This window comes from Coenobita brevimanus, chromosome 57, assembly GCF_032717465.1.
Source record: "Coenobita brevimanus isolate Jiangsu-jjx chromosome 57, ASM3271746v2, whole genome shotgun sequence".
In the NCBI taxonomy this organism is placed as follows: domain Eukaryota; kingdom Metazoa; phylum Arthropoda; class Malacostraca; order Decapoda; family Coenobitidae; genus Coenobita; species Coenobita brevimanus.
In genome coordinates, this window is record NC_137010.1 from 42,468,588 (window position 1) to 42,493,775 (window position 25,188).

The following is a 25,188-nucleotide window of genomic DNA, read 5'->3' on the forward strand; positions in this document are numbered from 1 at the left end:
CTCTCTCTCTCTCTCTCTCTCTCTCTCACACACACACACACACACACACACACACACACACACACACATAAGTATAATGTAACACCTGCTCTCGGGTATAATAACGTCACTGGACTGAAGGGTGCTTAGGAAAAGAATTACAACATTTTATTATCCCTTAATCTGCAGCGGGTTTTTGATCTGAATGATACATCTGACGTTAGGTGGGATGAAGTACAAAGCTCGTATTTTTCTGTCTAAGCGCTAATTGATTATAATAAGCTTATGGTAATGAGTTTCTCTGAGCTGAAAAATCACTTTTTTTATGCAAGGAAAAAGGAATCAAAGACTAGTAGCCCGCAAATTGTTTCCTCCAATAAAAAGTAATAACCAGATAACAGACAGTCACATTCCAGATCAGTTCATTTCAAGATGCCTTGGCACAGTGTGTTTAATAGACTGGAGGTCATAGGAAATAGGAAATGCAGACAGAGAAAGACAGTTCCACAGATGACCTGTTGCATACAAGAAGGACTGGGAGTAACGGTTAACTCTTGTATTAGAGAACTGGACAGAAAAAGGATGAGAGTTTTCTGCTAAACGGGTACTACGTGCCCGCCGTGGTGGTGGAGGGATGCAAGCAGGCACTTCAGAGAAGCAGTGACCATTGAAGTATCTATAGAAAAGAGATAAAAATGCAACAGTGCGGCGAAGAGATATATAGAGTTTGAAGGAAGCCAGTAGGAGGAGCAGTGTTAATATGACGAAAAGCCCTTGACTCCACCTTTGTTGTGAAGAGCTGCATGTGAGGCACTTCCCCACACATGAGAGTTGTACTGTTCACGGAGGGGAATAAAACCCCTGTAGAACGTCAACAACTGTGCAGGGGTAAATAAGACACGGAGTCGGCTCAGCATCCTCTAATCTCCTGGAAGTAAATTTTACAAGAGAAGTAATACGACCGTTCCAAGATAAATCCCAAGAGAATGAAACCCCATGTATGTTCAAAGATATTGCAGGATTGTATTTGGTATTTTTGAAAAGTAGAGAATAGTCCCGTGGTAGATTTTCACAGGTCGAAAGAGGTAAGAGCTGAGTTTCTGATGCATTAGAATCAACAAGATTACTTTTATCCCAATCAGAGATATGAGTCAATTCAGATATTAAATGTGCATGTTTGTTGAAGTAACTTTTGAAATGGACGTTGTGGTAAGCGGATGGAAAGGTGAAGGGTGGAGGCACCAACGTATGAATGAAGAGGGTTAGACGTACAGCTCAGAAAGTCATTGATAAATAGAAGGAAGAGTTGATGATAGGACAGGGCCCTGAGGAACACCACCCACTATTGACAGTCCTAGGAGTATATAGGTTGCCGTCTACAACAGCAGCAATAGAATGACCAGAAAGGCAGCTAGAAATGAAGGCACAGACAGAAAGATAAAAATAGTAAGAGAGTAGTTTGGAAATTAAAGACTTATGCCAGACTCGATCAAAAGACTTTGAGATGTCAAGTTCAATGGCAAAGCTTTCACCAAAGTCCCAATAGAGGGATAACCAAGAGTCTGAAAGGAAGGTAACAGATCACCGGTGGAGTGTCCCTGGCAGACGCCATACTGACGGTCAGAAAGAAGGTTGTGATAGGAAATGTGCTTAAAAATTATTTGTCAAGAATTGATTCAAAAACTTTTGAAATGCAGGATGTTCGAGCAGTTGGGCGATGGTTAGAGGGCTGGGAATGATCATACTTCTCTGGGACAAGCTGAATGAAAGCAAATTTCTAGCAAGAAGGAAAGGTACAAGCTGACAGACAATGACAAATGAGTTTACCCAGACAAGGTGTAAGCACAGAAGCACAGTTCTTGAGGACAACGGAAAGGACCCCAGGAGGACCATATACCTTGTCAACATTGGGGCCAGTGATATCAGAAAACACATCAATTGAAGAAATTTTAATGTCAGCCATGAGGAAGTCAGAGGGAGAAAGTGATGGAGGAATAGCACGGGAATCGTCTATGGTGCTATTGGAGGAGAAAGTCTGAGTGAAGAGTTCTGCTTTATCAGTAAAAGAAACCGAAACAGAGTCATCAGAGTGGAAACTAGGAGGGAAGGATGATGCAGTAAAGCTGTTGGAAAGGCTTTTGGCAAGATGCTACTCGTAGATGGAGTGGGAAAAACTTGAGCTGGTGAGTTCAGAGCATTTAGAATTAATGAAATAATTTTCAGCAGAGCGGAGGAGAGACTTAGCAAGACTCCGGGCAGGAACACAAAAGAAATAGATTCATGGATGGACTGACTCTGGTACCTTTTGAAGCTTTCTCTTTGTTTTGGACAGAATTAAAACAAGTGTGATTAAACCTTTTTTTTTTTTTTTTTTTTGCATTAATCACAGTATGAGAGAAGAGAATATATGCTTCCATGACCGAGAGAATAGCCTCCACAATGCATGAGGCACACCTCTTCCATTACACCGTTGCAGTCCCCCTATGGAAATCTAGTAAGTGACCCACGCAGAAAAGCCAACCTTCTTATTGACATTTTTTCAACAAACTCAACCCTAAATTCAGAAAATCATAGTATTCCTGTACTTGATTTTGATTCCCCACAAATACCTCCTTTCATGATTCACACCAGATATGTACAAGCCGTATTACAGAATCTATCAGCAGACAAAGCCACTGGTCCAGATGAAATTCCTTCAATAGTACTTAAAAATTGCTCCTCAGCGTTGGCTCCTGTATTAGCAACATTTTTCCGCTTATGCATCCGTACCTCAATTTTTCCAGCTCTTTGGAAAGAAGCAAATATCCATCCTGTTCCTAAAAAGGGGGCAACTTCTGATCCATCAAACTATAGACCAATTGCAATAACTTCCGTTCTCGGTAAAGTTTTTGAGACACTAATTAACAAACACATAGTCAAGCATCTAGAAATCAATAAATTGATCAATGATCGGCAGTATGGATTTAGACAAGAACGTTCAACTGTAGATATTCTTTGCCTTCTTACCCATTAGATTAACAAAACAATAGACCAACATGGTGAAACACACACAGTAGCACTTGATATTTCAAAAGCATTTGACAGAGTATGGCACCAGGCCTTATTGTCTAAGATGTCACACTATGGCCTTGCATCACTGGTTGCTCTAATTTCTTCTTACCTTCATAGTAGAAAAATACGAGTCATGGTAGATGGAATTTATTCTCAGTTTCATTCCATAAATGCTGGCATACCTCAGGGATCAGTTTTGGCGCCAATCCTCTTTCTCATTCATATAAATGACCTCCTATCTGTCACGCACAACGCAGTACACTCTTATGCTGATGACTCGACCCTTCATAGTTCTTTCACATTTAGTACCTCCATTACTCAATTTGATATTATAGATTCCCAAATAAACACAGCAATTTCTCTGAACCAGGTCCTTTCTAATATTAATCAATGGAGACAAAAAAACTGGTCTCATTCAATACTCAGAAAACTAATACATTAATTTCTCCAGTAGAAAGAATCCCTCAGACTCTCACAAATTTTAAATGATGTCAGTGTTCCCTTATCCACTACAATTGATATCCTAGGTGTTACTCTAAACCCCAACTTAAAGATGGACAGCGTATGTTAAATCCCTTGCTAAAAATGCCTCTAAAAAACTGGGACTTATGTACAGAGTTCGTGAGTTCTTTACTGATGAGCAGATGGCCACAATATACAAAAGTCATTTGCGTTCTCAGATCGAATACTGTTCGCCACTGTGGAGTGGATGTGGAGCGGTTGCATTGAGGCAGTTGGACAAAATTCAAAATAAAGCCATTAGATTAATCAATAATCCTGCCATAACGCAGGACTTCCTCCGTTATCAGAAGGTAGAGATGTTGCTTCTTTAGCACTATTTTATCGATATTTTTACCGTAAGTGCTCTAACGAACTGGCTTCAATTGTGCCTCCCCTTCACATTTTCTCCCGAAATACTCGGGCAGCTGGGAGAGCCCATGAACTCACACTCTCTCCCCCACAATGCAGAACCTCTGCTTATCAAAATTCATTTATCCCCAGAACTACTACTCTCTGGAATTCACTTCCTGGGAGTTACTTTCCACATACATTTAATCCTCTCGATTTAAAATCCAATTGTTATAAGTATTTTATGAATGGAGGATGCCTTTAGGCACATGGACTTATTTTTTTCCTTTGCTTTTCCTTTCTCCATTCATTAAAAAAAAAAAAAAAAAAAAAAAAATGGCTCTCGTCCATGGTAGCAATAATCATTAAAGTCGAAGAAGTGCTGCTTGAAAGCCTCCCAATCAGCAGCTCCAAAGTGCCAAAGTCAGCACATCTTGGGGGGGTCCACCAACCTTACTGGAGTGATAGGACAGGTTAAGGTCATAAAGTTGTGATCAAAGAATCCCAGTGGACAGAAAGGAATAACAGTATTGGCAGAATGATTAGTTGTGTGGAAAAGGCCAAGTATGTTGGAACTTTCTCCATGGCAGGGTGCTGTACAAGCTGATCCAGGTCATTAAGGATAGAAAAGATATAGGCTTGTACACTAGGTAGATCAGTAAAAGGAGAGGCCAAGGGTGGTGATGAACATTTAAATCTCCTAGAATGGAGATTTCAGAGAAAGGAAAAATTGATAGGATGTGCTCCATCTTAGAAGTAAGACAGTCAATGATTTTCCGTAGTCACTAGAATAAGGGGATAAATAAACAGCACAGATATATTTACTCAGAGAATGACAGGATAGCCGAAGCCTGAGAGTACAGTATTCAGGAGATTCAATTTCAGGAACACGAGAGTAAGATATGTTGTTGTGGACATATACACTGTACACGACAACAACTCTTCGCTTTGAAGTAAGTATAGAGAAAGTAGGAGGATACAGAGAAGGGTTTACTATCAGTTGCCTCAGACAGCTGTCACAGTAAGGAAGAGAAGGTGAGGTTTAGAGGAAGAGAGGTGGTGTTCAACAGAGAGAAAATTAGAGGAAAGCTGTGAATGCTGCAGAAATGAAGAAGCGAGTCAGGCTATGGCACACCTAATGTCTGACTTGGTTCGTATCTCTGACTGGGGTAAAAATAATCTGGTTGTTTTTAATGCATCAAAGACTCAGTTTTTGCACCTATCAACCCGACAAAATATTCAACAGGTATACCCACTAATGTTTAATAATATTCAGCTTAATCCTGCATCATCGTTGAACATGCTTGGGGTTTCATTTACTCAGGACTTATCCTGGAAAGATCATATTACATCTCTTGTAAAATCTGCTTCCAAGAGATTGGGTGTGATAAGCAGAGTCCGTTCCTTCTTTACCCCTGCACAATTGTTGACTCTATACAGGGGTTTTATCCGACCCTGCGTGGAGTACAACTCTCATGTGTGGGGAGGCTCCCCGCATACAGCTCTTCTCAATAGGGTGGAGTCAAAGGCTTTTCGTCTCATTAACTCTCCCCCTCTTACTGACTCCCTTCAACCTCTGTCTCTTCGCCGCACTGTTGCATCTTTATCTCTTTTCTATCGCAACTTCAATGGTCACTGTTCCTCTGAACTGTCTGCATGCATTCCTCCACCTCTACGACAGGCGCGTAGCACCCGTCTAGCAGCAAACTCTCATCCCTTTTCTGTTCAACTCTCTAATGCAAGAGTTAATCGTTACTCCCAGTCTTTCATTTATGCAACAGGTCAACTCCGGAGCTGTCTCCCTCTGTCTGTATTTCCTGCTTCCTATGATCTCCAGTCTTTCAAACGAAGTGTGTCCAGGCATCTCGAAATGAATGGGTCTTGACTTTGGCTCTCTCTTGACTTTTGTTTTGCTCTTGGAAGGAACAGTTTTGTGGGCTCGTTGCCTTTGGTTCCTTCTTCCTCATATTAAAAAAAAGAAAGTGTTCTAAAGATCTCTCTTTGCCGACACTGGGAGAGGAGCGGATTATGAGGGCTTTTATGGTCCCCATCCCCCATGGGGACTACGGGGCTATGGTCCTTTCGCAGCAAGAAGTCCGTTCAGGGTGTGGCAGAAGTTGGAATTCCCCCGAGTGCGACGTTGCCAATTTGACCACCAATTATCGGATTATCACTCTGTCTCCCTACCTACCCCCATCACACCTGTTTCTCTCTCTCTCTCTCTATGTATGTATATATATATATATATATATATATATATATATATATATATATATATTGTATAATTTATTATTTATTTTCAATTTTTTTTCCACACCACTTATGAGGTAAAAGTCTAGGCGCGTTTTATTTTTAAGAGGTTTCCCCTGTAGGCCTAATCCTCTCTCTGATCTTTAATCATAATCTTCTTCGTCATCAGAACTTTCTGTTATATTGACGAGAGAGAGAGAGAGAGAGAGAGAGAGAGAGAGAGAGAAACAGGTGGGATGGGGGTAGGTAGGGGCCCAGTGACAATCCGATAATTGGTGGTCAAATTGGCAACTCTACGGCGTGGCAACATGGGAAAAAAGCACTGCCACGTGTCATAGAATTCATTCAAATCGTTGTTATAATTCTAAAAAGTGATGCTCAATGTACTATATAGCTACCTTTACTATATACAGAATATAAAAATCAATTTCAAATAGCACATAAATGGGAAATAAGAGAGAGAGAGTCATGTAATACGGTTGATTTGGCAGCATCGCTAGAGGTGATTCACCAGGTGGGCCCCACCCTGAACGGACTTCTTGCGGTGAAAGGACCATAGGTGCTGAAATGTCTTTTTTTTTTTTTTTCTTTTTTAGAGTGAGAGAGAGAGAGAGAGAGAGAGAGAGAGAGAGTGGTATGTAATGACCATGTAGTTTGGTGTTCATAGTTGGAAGAAATTGTTCAGGAAAGCAAGCTGGCTTACTTTCTGTGTTACTAAAATACTGAAAAAGTTCATCAAAGGGGAATGGTCAGAAGCTGGTCCTGAGGGCTGAAGAAACGGGAGCTCCAGCCCTCCCGATCATCAGCTTCCCACCCACTGTTCGACTGGTACTACAGTCTACTCCCTGTAAAGTTAGTGGGAATAAAATATGGTACCAAGTTCGTATACATCAAAAGGTTTACTTTTCAATCAACGCTGTTCTCTATCCCAAGTGTGCTGCTTGGCTAGCACGTGAATTGGAGCTAAAAACTGCGAAAACATGAAGGGAAAGTAAATGGATGTTTTGCTGTAATTGAATTGAAGAATATATGACGAGAATCCAGAGAGGACCGAATCTGTTGCATCTCCTCAGTGATACACTTTTCCAAATCCATCATTATCATTATCATCATTCTTTTTGCCCACTTACGAGGTGTGAGAGGAATCCAGAAACTGACACATAAATAAGTAAAAAAGCAGGAGAACTATGAACTAGGTGCCTAACAAACATGGACTGTACATCGATCTGCCCATCATTCAGGTCACCAAAAATGCAAATATGGGTGTCTTTCTTCCATAGGAATATATTGCTGCTCTGTGAATACAAGATACAGTTTGACTATAATCGATGGATTTTTTACCTATGTTTCTTTTCTTATTTCTATATCTTTCCATCCTGTGGACAGTATATTCAGCAACAAATATTCACTTACTGTTCCACTGCTTTCACACGTAAAGTATATTCGTAAATTTCCATTTTGAAGCATTATATAAAGAGCATTACCTATGAGCTGAAAACATACCAAGCCTCTCTCAGGTTAGGATTATTATCCAGCTGAGGAAAATGAGAAACAGAATAGGTGAAAATTATGTTCGGTGAGCACCTTTTTTAAGAATAATACACTCGATTAAATATTATCTCTTTGATAGGTTCTTATTGTATTTCTCTCTTATTCTTTAAACCCCTTGAAAACAGAGACGTAGTTTACTGGTTTACTCTTGCTGCCTCCAGAAGATTTTATTCAGGTGATGAGTGCACCCAACTAATGAAGGGACAAAACAAGGCTAAAGCAAACTGCTCCAGTTCAGTTTTTTTCCCAAAACAAAGTAGGTTTTTTATAGGCAGCAAAAATAAACTACAAAACAGGTCATGGGGGTGAAAGGGTTAAAGCTTTTTTTTTTTTTTTTTTTTTTTTTTCTTTTTTTTTTTTTTTTAGCGGATAGTGTACTGCCTGAGATGTAACAAAGTTCCTTCTTTAGGGTGTGTTGATACAAATAGCAGGCATGCACATACATGAGTATTCAGTTCATTTCTACTCAGGACATCTCGACTCATCATCCGTCTAGGGAGACGATAATGTAAACACCTGCGTCCGTGTATGTCTGTGCGTGCCCGTTGCCAAAATATATCAAAATCAAATGGACACATTGTATCCAAACTTTGTGGGCAGTTCCCGGGATATCTGGCTTGTTGTTTAATAATTTTGGCGAAGCTTCGATGATATGCCTCTGATTGCCATAGGATTAATGATCTAGTTTTATACTGATAGTGAACGATACGCAGTCGTGGACGAATACTCTAGCTTTTATATTCCACCAATATTTCAGCCAATATCTGACGATTTTATTTAACTGAGAACAAAAATAGAAGCCTGAGAGTGTTGATACTAGTATCTTTAGCCCTTTCATGATTTTTATTATTCTATGATATCACTCCAGTTAATGCCAGACGATTTCATTCAGTTAAGAGTACAGACACCTGACGTGTAATGGAGAATGATTGAAAACTGTAAAAGATTGAAGATATTAAAACCAGCTTTCTTATTCCCAATTTTGTGTGAAGAATTTATTCTTGCTACTACCATATAATTTCATTCAGCTGGGAGAGTTAGATGTAGGTTTCATTAACCTCTACACGTAAGGGAGTTGGTGATAACACTAATAAAGATATAAAAGACGTCCTCGGGCTACAGAGGTTGTTGTTGTTGTTGGTTAACCCCGGTCATTCTGGTCAAGCAGACCCGTCGACCGCAGGTAAGCAACTGACTCTATGGGGTCCTCCCATAAGTTCTCCACATCTTTGAGGCCGTGCCTGTGTCTTAGTGTAGCATATGCTGTTCAATGCTCCATTATGCTCGTTATGTTGTATACGCCTATTCTACAAGTAAGGCACATGTCTCCTGTGATTCCACTTAACCCGAATCTACAATAAGCTGGTAACCAGGGAGGGCTACGTGATGTCCTGACAAAGCCTAGCTAGTTAAACCAGGTGAGTTCCGTCTTTGATGGTGGATGTCAGGAGGTAGGGTGTGTGAAGGGTTTCAATGTAGTGCCCTGATCTAGATGTTGTGTTGCCCTGCACGTGAAATGATTTGGTAGGCGATTCTTCAGTGGTAGTACTGGAATGTCTGGAGGCTGAATGTTGTTGAAGAGGGTTTAGTAACGTTCGTATGGTGATTGTTTTAAGTGCCTAGTTGTGTTGTTTGGCTCTGTCATAATAATAAGAGTGTTTTGTGTAAGCACCAGCTGCTGCATAGAGCTGTGTACCTCTCATAATTATCAAGATGTTTTCTACCAAGTAAGAATTTAGTTTCAAAATGTAAGTGATCTCTTGAGAGTGGTTTTGGTGCAGCCAGTAATTATGTGCAAAGCGATGTTCTGTATGGTGTACAAGGTGTTGTAGTGGATCTTAGATACGATAAGGGCCCATCCCGAAGAGGGATAGGATATCACTGATCTGGTATAGGCAAATGTTTGTGTAAAATGAGAGTTTCTTTTTGTTGCTTAAAGGTCTGTCCCTGTAAGTGCTCTGAATGAGTTGAGTTTGAGAGTGCATCACCTTATGATGTGGTGCCCCCCCATATGTGAATGTCGTATGTTGTCCTTGAGGATGAGTTCAGTGTCATATGTCACTGAGCGAGGAGGGTTTGTGGCACTGATACGTTAAGTGTGACGTAAGGGGTGTGCCTATGTGCTCATGATTGCTACTGGTGATAAGTGTGTTGTTGGAGCTGCCTGGAGCGATCCTCAGTGTGTTGTCCTTAACCCATGACTGAGGGGTGTTGAGATAGTCTTGAAGTATGACTGAGGGGTGTTGAGATAGTCTTGAAGTGTACAGGCTGTGTCTACAATGTGATATGTGGGTGTTATGGTAATGTCATCAGCATATGAGGCAATGTTTGTGGGCAGATGGAGTGTGGGAGTATCATGCATTTGTAAATTGAAATGTGTAGGTGAAAGACCGGAGCCCTGTGAAACTCCCTTAGGGAAGTTTCCTGTACGTAATCACCTGCCTTGGAGTGCAGCTTGTGCTTGTCTACCTGATAGGCAGTTCGCAAGCCGGTATTTGGTGTTGTTTTCCATATTAGCAGTGGAGATTTTGATGGTTAGTTTGAGCTGAGGGATGGCATCAAAGGCTTTGCTAGTGTTCATTGCTGAAAGCAGTGTAATGTATGTCATGTGGGTCTGACGGAGTTGATGCTTTGGGATACATGTTGTGTGAGGTTGGTTAGTAAGTTGACTATTGAGTGCAATGCTTTGAAACCGTGTTGTGAGAGAGCAACTGGGAAATAAAGTATGACTTTGTTAAGGTGAAGCAGTGACCAGGACAAATGCGTATTAGAAATTATTCGACATTCCAGTGATATAAACTTATCCACCAAATTTAGGGAGAAACATATGCCCGTATTATCAGAATTGAGTGGGAGAAGATTTAGACAAACTCTCATATCATGATAGCTCGCTCTAAAGACTATTTTATACCAGGTGATTGATTGTTTAACAGTAAGTACAGTACTGGTATCGTAGCCGTCGCCGAGCGTTTCCAAAAATGAGTTAGGTTGTAGAGATTTTTAAGTAGAAAGAATGTTTAAGTTGTTCTTGTCGTGGATGGCAGGAGAAGGATAAAGATGAGTCTGGGGTTTGACTGCAGTTTTATAATCCAAAGAACATTATCTTCACAAGAGCAGGATTGAAGCGAGAGCAGTTTGTGCTTGCTAACCTCGTGCGCTCTTCTCATGCCTTTCCCACCGTGACTCTTCTCTCTCCTAACCCCTTCTGCTCTGTCTCTCCAATTTCCCCTGTATATGACTGATTGAGGCATGCGTAAGGGCATCTTTTTCCACATCTGTGGAGTTTTCCATCAGGCGTTATACTGTGCTGTGTGTGAAAGTCCCTAGCCAGAACGTGCATGGCTGTTTCCTCTAGATCTCTCGAGCTTAGGCACTACTTTCTTCCAACCTCTATGTTACCTATTAACAATATATACGTTATTAGCTATTATGTAGTGTATTATGATATTTTAGCGTCCTGACACTGTCGCAGTTCTCTTTTTGCTGAAGGCACATTGCTCTGAATTGATAGTGTGATATACCGGTAGGTTGTATACAGTTCATTCTTTATTCATTACTGACCGAAACGGCAAACATACACATACATGACTCTTTTCAAATGCTTCTACTACTCATAAAATATAAAGACAAATGTTTTAGATACTTTTTGGAGCGAGCAATGATCAGTTTTAAAACACGGCGAGAGTGGTAGAGGTTTGACTGCATTCCACTTTACATACAGAGCCAACAGCGATGTAGAAGTATAGGTACTTCTTTCATTTCCCATTATGTATTTAAATAACGATGTCGAAAACGTAGATATTCATTCAGTTTAGCTTTCTCAGGATTAATAATGTGGACATTCATTTTCTTGGTGTTCAGTGTGGGAAGCTGGGATGGCATGATGATAACGATTTCTGGGAAATGAGTGGAAATGTGGCCCATTTTACTAATCTGTTACCAATAGTTTTCATTTTTGTTTTTCTGAAGTGTTGTGTCCATCTCATACGCAACTAGAGGGGTACTCAGTGGAGCGCGTCTCTCCAACAAGGGCAACGCAATTTCCAAACCACTCCTCATAATGGGTTAGGGTTTCTCATAACTGATTAGAGGTTCGCAAAAAATGTTTTTCGGATCCAGAATCTGTAATACGATCCATATCGATCCCAAAAGTTAATCGATTGTTCCCTGAGACATTGGCTATCTACCCACCAAATTTGGTCCAAATCTCTTTTAGTTTTTAAGTAATCCTGCTAACAGACAAACAAACTTACAAAGAGCAAACAAACAAACAGGGATGAAAACATACTGTCCTTGTCGGAGAGAATAGGGGACGGTAGTGAGGATCAGTAGTTATATATATATATATCATCATCATCAGCCATTACAAGTCCACTGCTGAACAAAGGCCTCCCCAACCTTCTCCACTAATTCCTTAACTGAGCCAATCTTAGCCACGTTTTCCCTGCAAATTTCTCTATCTCATATCTCCACCTCCTGTCTGGACTTTTTCTGTAACGCTTACAATATCTTGATGTCCAGTCAGTCAACCTCGTATTCCATCGGTTATCCCTGATTCTTGCTACATGGCTTGCTCACCTTCATTTCTATTCTTCTATAACTTCTATGCCATCTTTGACTTTTGTCTGCTCTCTCACCCAAGTTGATGTTTTCTTGTCTCTTAGAGCAATTCCCAACACTGACCTTTCCGTTGCTCTCTGAGAACGGATTAATTTATATTACATCGATATATATATATATATATATATATATATATATATATATATATATATATATATATATATATATATATATATATTGCCAGACGCCATAATTCCATAAGGGGTGGCCATTTGATTTTGAGTTATTTATTTTACGAGGAGGGGCACGAATCCTTCACCAACCCACTTGCTGACACGTAGGGAGCACTTATGGTTTGGTTATATGGTTACCACCCAGCGCTGTACATGGTTTCTTGGCTTACAGGAAACCATTTGGCTTATCATTCAATGTAAAGCCACCTGTAAAGGAAAGAAAAACAATGCGAAGTGACAGGAAAGATGGGAGAAATAGTAAGACAGGAGGGTAGGCACAGAAAAAGAGTGATAAAGGCTAAGGAAGAAGTAGGCAATACTACATCAAGTGAGTGGATAATGGTCGCCACCACCTACTATATATATATATATATATATATATATATATATATATATATATATATATATATATATATATATATATATATATATATATATATATATATATATATACCTAGGCTGCTTCCCCCAAGGAAAGGGAGGTACAATAGCTGCTGTTTGCAGATGTAGTTGTTTTAAATATTTAGGGTCACATGTTGCTGTGGATGGAAGAATAGATGCAGAAGTGAAGTTTAGAATGAATGAAGTAGGTAAGGTGCTGGGAGGAATGAAAAAGGTGTTTAGATGTTGTTCGCTTAGAATGGATGTAAAGAGAAAGCTGTATGAGGGTGTTGTGGTACCGACTGCTTTATATGGGGCTGAAACATGGAATATGGGTGTAGCAGAGAGGAAAAGTTTGAATGTAATGGAGATGAGGTGTCTGAGGAGTATGTGTGGAGTGACACGTATGGATCAAGTGTGAAATGATGAAGTGCGAAGGAGAACTGGAGTTGTTCGGGAGATGGCTGATAGAGTTGAGCATAGGGTGTTGTGATGGTTGGAGCATATGGAGAGAATGGATAATGAGCGATTGGTGAAAAAGATAACTAGATCTGATGTGAGAGGTGTAAGGCTGAGAGGGAGACCACGAATAGGATGGATGGACAGTGTCAAGAGAGTGCTGGATGTGATAGGGATGTCTGTTGAGCAAGGAAAAGTGGCTGTGCGTGACAAATAAATGGAGAGAAATTGTGAATGAATAGCCTAAATTTTGACGCAGCCCTGAGGGGATATTCTCCCGCATTTGGTCTGACCAGCTAGTCAGGTCAGGTGCGGGTAAGGGGATGGGTCTATAATGATGTGGCAGGGGTAAACCAGCTCTGCTGTCGGGCCCTGCTGTGGATGTCACTGATTGCACTGCGCAGTTGACCCTTGTGCGGTATGGTGAGGTGAGGATCTGTCCCTTCTCCCCTTTGGGGCTAAGATGCGAATGAATGTGTTTGAGTGGATGAGTAAATGGGGAGTGTGTCGTCCTGCCTCGGCTACCTCCCTTTCCTTCGGGGAAGCAGCCTAGGTATATAGATAGATAGATCTATCTATCTGTATTCAGTATATATATTATCTATCAATATTATCTATCTATCTATATAGTTTGTTTCTTATCACACTCCTAACTCAGTTTCAATTTCTATATGTGAAAAGGGTAAGATCTAGAAATGGGGAAACAGAGAGAAAAAGGTCCTCTTGTCGTGCCCAAAGAAAGTACATCATGTCTCCATTTACACATCATGTAAGTCTTCGGAGTTCTGTTCTTAAATCTTTAGATGGAAAATATACGGAGTATGACTTGTTACAGTTCTCATGAATAAGAGAAATAACAACACGAATATTAAGTACTTGGTATTTAATAATTAACCAGGATACATTTTAACAATTCCAGCCCTACAATGCATTTTTTTCAGTTGTCTCTGACTAATACCAGACGGTTGTATTAAGTGTAGGAAAGGCTTCTCCGCTCAACAAGGTTTAATACTATAACCCTAAAATTACGAAAAGCAATTATTTCTGTTTTCTTGGCACAACTCCGCAGTACCAGCTATGCGCCTTCTTTCGGCTGAGGAGTAAATTGCAAAGGTTTTTCGTTACATTACGTTTAGGATTTCTTTAATGCATCCGACTCGGAGTATCCATGTTAAATGAAGTTACTGCCTGCCGCCTCATGTCACAAGCTTTGGTATTGCACTGCTTGCTCACGCTTTTCTAGACTGGGGAATATCATGCAGTACGGTGTAGTGGTAACTGCAAGAGTATTTTGGCTGCACCAGAGGGACGGCCAAGCACATGTATAGTGCTTGTTCCTGTGTCACTCACTCACTGATCCACTAACCTGCTGTGCATTTTTGAAAAATGCGTCCAGGCATAATGGGGGGAGGTTTACTAATACAAAATTATGAACAGAAATAAACATCCACGCAAACCAGATGTCAGGCAGGGTGGGAACCCCTAGGGTCGACCTCCACTGGGGGACAGTGCTCAGAGGTCCTGACAAAAACCATTGTAGACAGTCATATATATTTTTTTTTAACCTAAGAACACAAAATTTTTACACAGGGATAAACCTTCACTTGAGCCAGATTATAGGCAGGGTGTTGCCCCCAGAGGGACGCGCCCCACAGGTGGATGGCCCGAAATATATATATATAGTATAATCCCAATTATCTGGTTACCAGGCAACCGGAATTATCAGACAAACGGGAAAATTCATGGACTGGCAAGTTCTGTACTTCAGTGTGTGCCACCTTGATTGGCCACCTCAGCCGGGTTAGTCGAGTGAGACTGAGTGAATTTGGGGGATGTGAAGCGAAGGCATTTCCAGTCAAGGACGTTTCCTAGTTAATACCCTTTCCAGCCCTCCTCCCCCACCTTTCCCCTCCTCTAGTTTAGTCACCCTACATACTTCCACAAATCACCAGTCAGCTTTCAGCCATCAGTCAGTAAACAATCACTCTCGTTGTTGTGCTGCCTTTTGTTGTCGTGTCGTGATTAGTGATTTGTACTCTGAAGCCTTAAGTGCAAACTAATCTTAACACATTGTGGTCATCTTGAAACAAAAGCTGGAAAAATGCAACAGTCTTGAAAATGGTGAACATTTTAAGACACTGATAACAGAACTTAACGTAGGAAATTCCACAAGTTATGATATGAAGTCCCAGGGACCCAAGCTAATTTGTGTGTGTGTGTGTGTGTGTGTGTGTGTGTGTGTGTGTGTGTGTGTGTGTGTGTGTGTGTGTGTGTGAAAAGCAAGAAGAATCATTCCAGTGCAAGAAGGTATACTCCTCATTGGCCGAAAATGTGTGTACCAGTGCAGTTTTCTACCTAACCAACGGACTCTTAACTATCCACAAGCTTCCAGCATCTTACAGTACCTTGGCAAGTCCATTCTGTTAAATAATATTGATATTATTCATAAAAATTTGGAAAAATAAACTATAGAAATAAATCTTGAGCACTTATTGGTGAACTGAAGATTTGGAAAGAAGTGTTCTACAGTAATCACGAGTTCATGAGCCACGATTCCCTTGCTCAGTTGTGTGTATGTGTCCTCACTGACAGCCATCACTCCACCCCTCACTCGCCACTCAGCTGTTTTGAAAATAAAACAGTAAATACGTAGGAACTGCAAGTATTGTACACTATACAGTTTTTTCGTCAAATAAAACAAATGGGTCATTTCTATTAGCTAGAGTTTATCTTTTCTGCCATTGCAAATGCGTTCTAATATCATGTCATTCCAGAACGCATTTGCATTGTCATCATATGGCCTAAGATGTCATCTTAGAACGCATTTTCACTGACATCAAATGGTCTAAGATGTCATCTTAGAATGCATTTCCACTGACATCAAATGGTCTAAGATGTCATCTTAGAATGCATTTCCACTGACATCAAATGCATTTTAAGATGATATCTTAGAACTCATTTCCATTGGCATTGTCATCAAATGTGTTCCAAGACTGTCATCTTAAAACGCATTTGCATTGTCATCAAATGCATTCTGAGATGACATCATCTTAAAATGCCCTTGTATTGGCATCAAACGAGTTTTAATTTGATATTACTTTTGATCACATTTGCATTGTCATCAGATGTTTTCTGTTCTAAGATGGCCATCATAGAATGCATTAGCATTAGCATTAAATGTGTTTTAAGATGATGTCATCTTAGAACACATTTGCATCGTCATCAGGTAGTTTAAGATGATGTCATATTAGAACGACTTGCATCGGCAGTGTCATCAAATGCGCTCTAAGATAATGTCATCTTAGAATGCATTTGCATTGGCAGAAAAGATAAACTCTAGAAGATTGAAATGAAGCATTTATTTTAGGCTATTTCACAAAATTACTGTGCTGCAGTTCCTTCGTATTTATTGTATTATCTGCAAAACAGCTGAGTGGCGAGTGAGGGGTGGAGTGACGTTGGTCAAGTGAGAAATAAATAGGTAGGCCACGGCACGTATACACAAGTGTGAACAAGGGAGTCATGATAACTGTTGTAAACACGCCTTTCCAAATCATATGTTCACTAATTAATGCTCGAAATTTATTACTTTAGTTTATTTTTCTGTGGTTGATGAATGAAATACCGAGTAATGAATAATACTGAACAAAATAGACTTACCATGTGCTTTGTGCACCACAGCAAGACACTGCAACCAAGTGCTATGTCAATGGGGGTGTGTTTTAGGTTATTTCAATGAAAAAATGTTTGTGTGGCCCTGGATACGAGGGGCATTGTATATGCGCAATTATATAGCCAATGTATGATAAAGCAGATCTCTGCTCAGACTTTCTCTTCCAATTCCACTTTAGGCGATTCCGGTGCTATTCCTCCATCACTTCCCCCCCTCTGACTTCCTCAAGGCTCACATTAAAATTTCTTCAGCTGATGTATTTTCTGCCATCACAGGCCTCAATACTAACAAGGTATATGGGCCTGTTGGAGTCCCCCCTGTTGTCCTCAAGAACAGTGCTTCTGTGCTTACATCCTGCCTAGGTAAACTCTTTCGCCTTTGTCTGTCAACTTGTATCTTTCCTTCGTGCTGGAAGTTTGCTCACATTCAGCCAGTCCCAAAGGAGGGTGACCGTTCCCAACCCTCTGACTACCGTCCAATTGCTTTAACATCCTGTGTTTCTAAAGTTTTCGAGTACATTTTTGATGGAAAAATTTTAAAGCATCTTTCCTATCACAACCTTCTTTCTGATCGTCAGTATGGGTTCCGTCAGGGACGCTCCACTAGCGATCTTCTCACCTACCTTTCAGACTCCTGGTCATCCTCCTTTCGGGAATTTGGCGAAAGCTTTGCCATTGCACTTGACATCTCAAAGGCTTTCGACTGAGTCTGGCATAAATCTTTAATTTCCAAACTGCCCTCTTACGGTTTCTATCCTTCTATCAGTGCCTTCATCTATAGTTTCCTTTCTGGTCGTTCTATAGCTGCTGTTGTAGATGGCCATCGTTCTTCTCCTTGATCTATTAACATTGGTTTTCCTCAGGGCTCTGTCCTATCACCAACTCTCTTCCTTTTATTCATCAATGACCTTCTAAGCTACACATCTAACCCTATCCACTCGTACGCTGATGATTCCACCCTTCACCTTTGCATTCGGTTCCTCCAGCGTCCATCTCAGCAGTTACTTCAGCAAACAAAGGATGAAGCTATGGCACACCTAATGTCTGACTTAGCTCGTATCTCTGACTGGGATAAAAATACTCTTGTTGTTTTTCTTGCATCAAAAACTCAGTTTTTACACCTACCAACCCGACACAATCTTCCACAGAAGTCCCCTCTAAGGTTTAATAATATCCAGCTCAATCCTGCATCATCCTTGAACATGCTTGGGGTTTCATTCGCTCAGGACTAATCTTGGAAAAATCATATTGCATCTCTTGTAAAATCTGCTTCCATGAGATTAGGTGTGCTAAGCCGACTCCGTACCTTCTGTACCGCTGCACAGTTGTTGACTTTATATACGGGTTTTATTCGCCCCTGTGTAGAGCACAACTCTCATGTGTGGGGAATCAATGGCTTTTCGTCTCATCAGCTCTCCTCCTCTTACTGGCCCCCTTCAACCTCTGTCTCTTCGCCACACTGTTGCACCTTTATCTCTTTTCTATTGCTATTTCAATGGTCACTGCTCCTCTGAACTGTTTGCTTGCATCCCTCCACCTCTACGACGGGTACGTAGCACCCGTCTAGCAACAAATTCTAATCCCTTTTCTGTCGAACTCTCTAATGCAAGAGTTAACCGTTACTCCCAGTCCTTCATTTATGCAACAGGTCAACTCTGGAACTGTCTCCCTTTGTCTGTATTTCCTACTTCCTATGATCTCCAGTCTTTCAAACGCAGTGTGTCCAGGCATCTTGAAATGAACGGATCTTGAATTTGGCTCTCGTTTGTATTGTTTTTGTTTTTCCTTGGAAGGAACGGTTTGAGGGCTCCTGGCCTTTGGTTCCTTCTTTCATGCATTAAAAAAATATATACATATATGTGATCAGATACCCGGTTAAAATCAGTAACCGGAAAGATAAATTCCTTAAGCTTCTCGGTTAACTGGGACTGTACTTTATACATATATATATATATATATATATATATATATATATATATATATACATATACACTATATATATATATATATATATATATATATATATATATATATATATATATAAAAGAGAGAGAGAGAGAGAGAGAGAGAGATATCAGGACTACATATTATAATTACAAATCATAATAGATAGATAGATAAATAGATAGATAGAGAGACAGATAGAAGCAGGGAGTCAGATGATGAGAAGGTATTGTGTCTGCGAGAATCAAGCAGTGCTAAACATGCTTACACACTCTTAACTCGAGGAATGCTTATTAGGCACACGACAGCGCCTAGTGACCATACACACACATACACACATACTCACACGCAGGCTGCTAGAACTTTCCATCCACGAGGAACACACGTGACACACCCCTGCTACACCAGAATTTAGGAAAGAGAGCTCAGATGGAGGTTAGCCATAGAACAGAGAGGTCAGAAGGAGACAGGCCTTAGAAGAGACAGGTCACAGGGAGAAGGGCTTGGCAACTGAGAGAGAGGGACAGAGAGAGAGACAGAGACAGAGATATAGCTAGCGGGACTGGACTCTATACTTACGCTCTGTGTGAGAGACTTGTTAATATTTCCAAGACAAAAAAAAATAGTCCCATACTATTCTTTACCTCTCCTGTCACTACATGACAAATGGGAAGCTACTCCAAGATATAAAAACCGCTCGTCCACAAGTCTAAAATATATATATATAACTCAAACACAAAGGAACCACAAAAGTCATTCATGACATTTAGTCATTTATGACATTTGTGGTTCCTTTGTGGTTGAGTTATATATATATATTTTAGACTTGTGGACGAGCGGTTTTTATATCTTGGAGTAGCTTCCCATTTGTCATGTAGTGACAGGAGAGGTAAAGAATAGTATGGGACTATTTTTATTTGTCTTGGAAATATTAACAAGTCTCTCACACAGAGCGTAAGTATAGAGTCCAGTCCCGCTGGACGCAAGGAACCACACAGTCTTTTATGACACAAAGTCATTTATGACATTTGGTAGCAGCGAACGTATACGAACTTCGTCTACGAATCACCATTGAATTCCTACAAAATATCAAGATTGAAAACAAAAATAATACCTCTCACAACCAACAACTTACAACCAGCTCCTGACACTTCTCTCCAACCAGCCCCCTCCGTCTCCCCGATCATCATGCTGATGCAGAGGTCAAGAGATCACACGACGCCTTGCAAGTAGTTTAACAAAATATTGATACGATCTTGCAATTTCTATGACGAACCAGCGAATCTACGGACATCATCTCCGAATTAAAAGCAAATTTCTACAAAAGCAGGCGAAACTCTACAAGATTAGCTTCAGTTCTACAGTGATTCCTACAAAATACAGCCTACAATGCAAATAGTCTACAAGTCTACAAAACCACTCTATAATCTTCACGTAACTTCAAGCAGCAACAAGAAGAATATAAAACAAAGCAAGTAAAGAAGAGGAAACACCGAAGCAACAAGCACACAAGCCCCCACCACTCCCTCCCGCCTATGCTGACCCAGAGGTCAAGACACGCAGCAAAACACCTAGTCCATATTCACACCTCATCTTACTCACCCGTCTTCACTCAAGTTACTCATCGCTACTCATTCACTCACCACAGCTACCAGTGTGAGAAGCCGACGTCACCATGTGCTGAGACGACAACACGTTAATCAACCCGCGAAGGACAACGCTATGACCACGTTCAACACCACTCACACCATTTCCTCCACGGTAAAAATTAGTGAGTTACATAGTTACTTCATTTATACAATACACAGTGATAGACAATAAGCTTCTGTACAAACATATAAAACGTGTTGTATAGTTACAGCTTAAATACACATACTTTAGTTATCTGCATAACTCAAACACTAAATAATCACCAACAATAAATATTCTACACTGTATATATTCATTCATTTATTATAACATTTATTTACTACCAACGAGTGTTACCATTTATACCTACATAAAATACGTGTTTCATACATACAACTATACATTATTATATCTACAAAGTAATAAAGAAAATATACCATCACAGTTACTCAGTGAGCAATTAAAAGAACTGTATTAAACATTTATTAATTAAAGCTACCTAGTGGAAACATATAATTAAGTTACAAGGTAAACTAGAAAAAAAAAAAAAAGGCCAACACAAATGACGTTAGCAAGAGTGAACATCTTCAACACAGTCGTGAAGACAATGATTTCCACACAGTGCTGACACAAATATTACCCACGATAGGTACAAATGAACAACAAATCAGTGTATATAGTTAATACTGTATATATGTATATATATTTTTTATATAAAATAACAAAATATGGGACTATATAATATCATTTTCAGTAATACCTGTGCAATATAAACTAAACTTTAAAAAAGTATCCCAAGGAAATTAGCCAGTAATTATGCAGCCATGAACAACATAGAAAAAGCATACACAAGCGAAGAAAAAAACAAACTATAGAAAATCAATACATACAAAAAAAAAAAGAAAGAAAGAAAGAAAAAAGAGAAATAGAGTAGGATCACATAACAAACAAATGAAAATAAGTGTAAGTGTTACTACATATGCCAAAATTCCACATAAACTACAAACGATATGTAACAATTATGTAACGACAAACGATTGCATTATGTTACACTTGCTACAATTATGTAACTACAAACGGTATGTAACAATTATGTAACCCCATATTATAATTATGTAACGACAAACGATTACATTATGTTACACTTGCTACAATTATATAACTACAAACAATATGTACCAATTTATGTGACAGTTGCATTAACAAGATGTAACTTTTATGTAACCTTAACTACAATTATGTAACTACAAACAATACTACAAACAATATGTACCATTTCTGTGACAGTTGCATTAACAAGATGTAACTTTTATGTAACTTCAACTACAATAATGTAACTACAAACGATATGTAACTGTCACGAATCAATTCGCGACATTTCCCTTTTGTGAGAAGCCACGAACTATTAGTGGAAAACTCACTGTGTATCGCTCAGCTAACCGTTTCTCCCTCCATTTCGGGGTATACTTTTCAAAACATTCGTCACTGTTTTCAAAAGTGACCGATTTAATGCACTTCACTAAGTGCTGTACTGAGCGATACTATTGATCTTTATTGTTCGCCTCTGCTTGCCTAAACCGTTAGCCACGCCTTCTTCCGGTGGCTTGTGCGTCCTGCCCATACAATGTATTTTGAAGGCAGTCTAGTGTTTGCCATGACGGAGAAAGGTCCTGTGCTCAAGAAGTGTGAGAGGTCAGCTAGCACCCAAACTCCACTAGTACAGTTAATCCAAACTCCCACCCCCCGGGTGATACATAGCATTCATCGACCGGTATTTCCTTTGTGTATTTTGTAGTCTTAAGGGTTTAGTTAAGGTGTTTTTTCCTAGGCGTAAGTATTTAGCTTCTGTGTGAGCGAGTGAGTGCGTCTCATTGATTTGATTTGAAATGTAACGTTAAATTTATTTTTTTGTAATCAATAAATTTAACAGTTCTTTTTCTTGAGCTTAATGTAAAGTAAACTCTTGTTTCATTTCTCCATAATTAAGCTTATTTCCCACATAGCTCCTAGCTTGCATACACGTTTTACTATTCATAACTGATACTTAGACCAGTCTTGTTGTATTAATTTAAAATCCGTTGTGCCATAGGAGTTAAGCATCAGCAAGGACCTGATTATTATTATTAGTATTAGTTTTTTATTGTCAGGGGTGAAGTAACTTTCTCCAGAGGCTAACAGTACAGTAATTCAGCAATTGTGAGTAATTAGTCTCTGCTGTGTACTGTTGAGAAAGTTTTTAAATTCTCGTTCTTAGAGAATCGTTGCACGATTTAGCAAGACAATCATTGTCCCTGCTCTTTAATATTATTGAATATTAATATCAATTGAATAATATTTAAGCATTCATTTTTAAAAACTCCGCGATATTATAAAAATCCCGTGACAATTGGCGACCTCATTCCAGGATATTAACTCCTAACTTTAAAGCTATTCACGAGATAGTGCTCACTCATTCATATTTAGGTATTTATAATTAAAGTTTATAGGCACAAGTTTACTGGTGGTTACCGTTGATTTAGCAAGTGAATTTTTGCTTTATTAATCAATAGAGTACTTAACTCTAGTTTATTCTTGGTAACGCCAGACGATTTTATTTGCTCCTGGGTAGCCGCCGTACCCATTATGTTAATTATTGAGAGTTCTTAGTTATTTACATTTTTTATTTATTCTTTGCCAGTTAACTAGATAAGACTGGTCACCACTAGCTTGTGTCTGTATTCTTTACTTGTGTTTATTAGTATTCGTCGCTAAGCAGTCAGTACTCAATTTCGGTTACTTAGTAAATTGAGCTAGCATCATGGCAGCCAGTGCTTATGTACAGGAAGCCAAAGATATGGGTCTCACAGACCCAGAGAAAATACAGAGTTACGTTCTCTCACGGTTCAATTACGAGCAGGAACGTGAGAAAGATGCTCGTGAAGAGCGTAGAATTCAGCGCGAATACGAGCGAGAACAGCACAAATACGAGCGAGAACAGCGTGAACACGAGCAGAAACAACGCGAGCTCGAGTTAGAAAAAGAGCGACAACAGCGCGAACAAGAGCAAAAACAGCGCGAACTCGACTTGGAACATGAGCGAGAACAGCGTGAGGAACAAGAGAGAGAACGAGAACACGAACGTGCCGAGCGAGAAGCACGCGAAAAACATGAACTTGAAATGATGAAGCTCAAGCGAGATTCCTTGGCTTCAGATACATCTGGTGCAGTTGGTCAAAGCTCCACGAGCGTTCTCCCTGCACATGTCCTGGCGACCCCACGTATCAAGCTTCCTTCATACAAGGAAAGCGAGCGAATCGAGCCGTACATAGCTCGTTTTGAGGACATGGCAGACATGTATCAACTGGATGAGGCAGCTAAGCGGCTTCAGTTTCTTAGCCTATTTGAGGGCCCTGCCCTCGATATTCTCCACAGAATTCGTGGAGACAATCTCACATATGAGATGATGAAAGCTGCACTCATTAAGGCGTATGGTCTCACAGTAGACGACGCCAAAGTTCAGTTCATGCGAGCTCGTCTCCAAGACAAGGAGACAGCTGTTCAGTTCCTTGATCGTCTCACAGCTTACTTAAATGAGTGGATGGAGAAAGATGAAACTCCTTCCACGCGTGAGGGGATAATTGACCTTATGCTGCGTACACAGCTAGAGAGGTCGTGGCCTGCTGAGCTCATAGCACAGCTTAAGATCTGCCAGGTGAAAGATGCCAGCCAAATGGCAGAAAAGGCTGACGCATTCTTTACTGCATACGGGTATCAAACTCGCAAGCAGCAAAACACCTGGAACAGAAAACCTGATAAATCTGGGAAGTCGTCTCAGACTGAATCCCAGCACCAAGGCCATTCTCAGAATAATGGCCAAGGTCCAAGCAAACCGCAAAAGGACCAGGGGCAAAATACACAGCAGCCTGCTTGGAAGCGGTACAACAAGTACCCTAACCAGCAGCAGTATCAGCCACGCAACCGACCGTCGGGACAAACTTTTTCACCACCAGCTCAAAAGAGGCAGGAAGCGAATGCAGCCTTCATTCCTCAGCAGCAGCACGGTGGTCACGTCCCTACCAGTATGGGTACTCCCCCACAGTTCACTAGTCCCACAGTGACAGTGAACCCCCCTCTACAGATGGCCAATGTTCCATCTTATAATTCTCAAGGCACAATGTTTGCCGCATCAATTCAGCAGACTCATGAGTGGCTAGCTGCTTCCTCCACAGGCCCCACCACAGGTGACAGTACCTCCCTTATACAGCCAGGGTTTGTGGGAGACATTCCTGTGAAGGTCCTGAGAGACAATGGTTCCTCAGGTTGCTCTGTTAAGCAGAGTTTAGTTCGGCCTGAGCAGTATATAGGTCGACAGATCCATGCAAACCTTATTGATGGATCAGTGAGATTGTTCCCTGAGGCATGTATCCAGGTGGCATCTCCATTTTATACTGGTACGACACTTGCAGTTGTCATGCCAGAACCTTTATTTGACCTCATCATTGGAAATATTAATGGAGTCAAGGATAGTTGCTCCGATGATGCTACTCAGACTTCGGCTGCTGCAGTAACATGAGCCATGACTGAGGCTCCAGACTGTGTCACCCCAGTGATCATTGAATCGCCGCAAGATCTGATGTGTAGTCAACTTGTT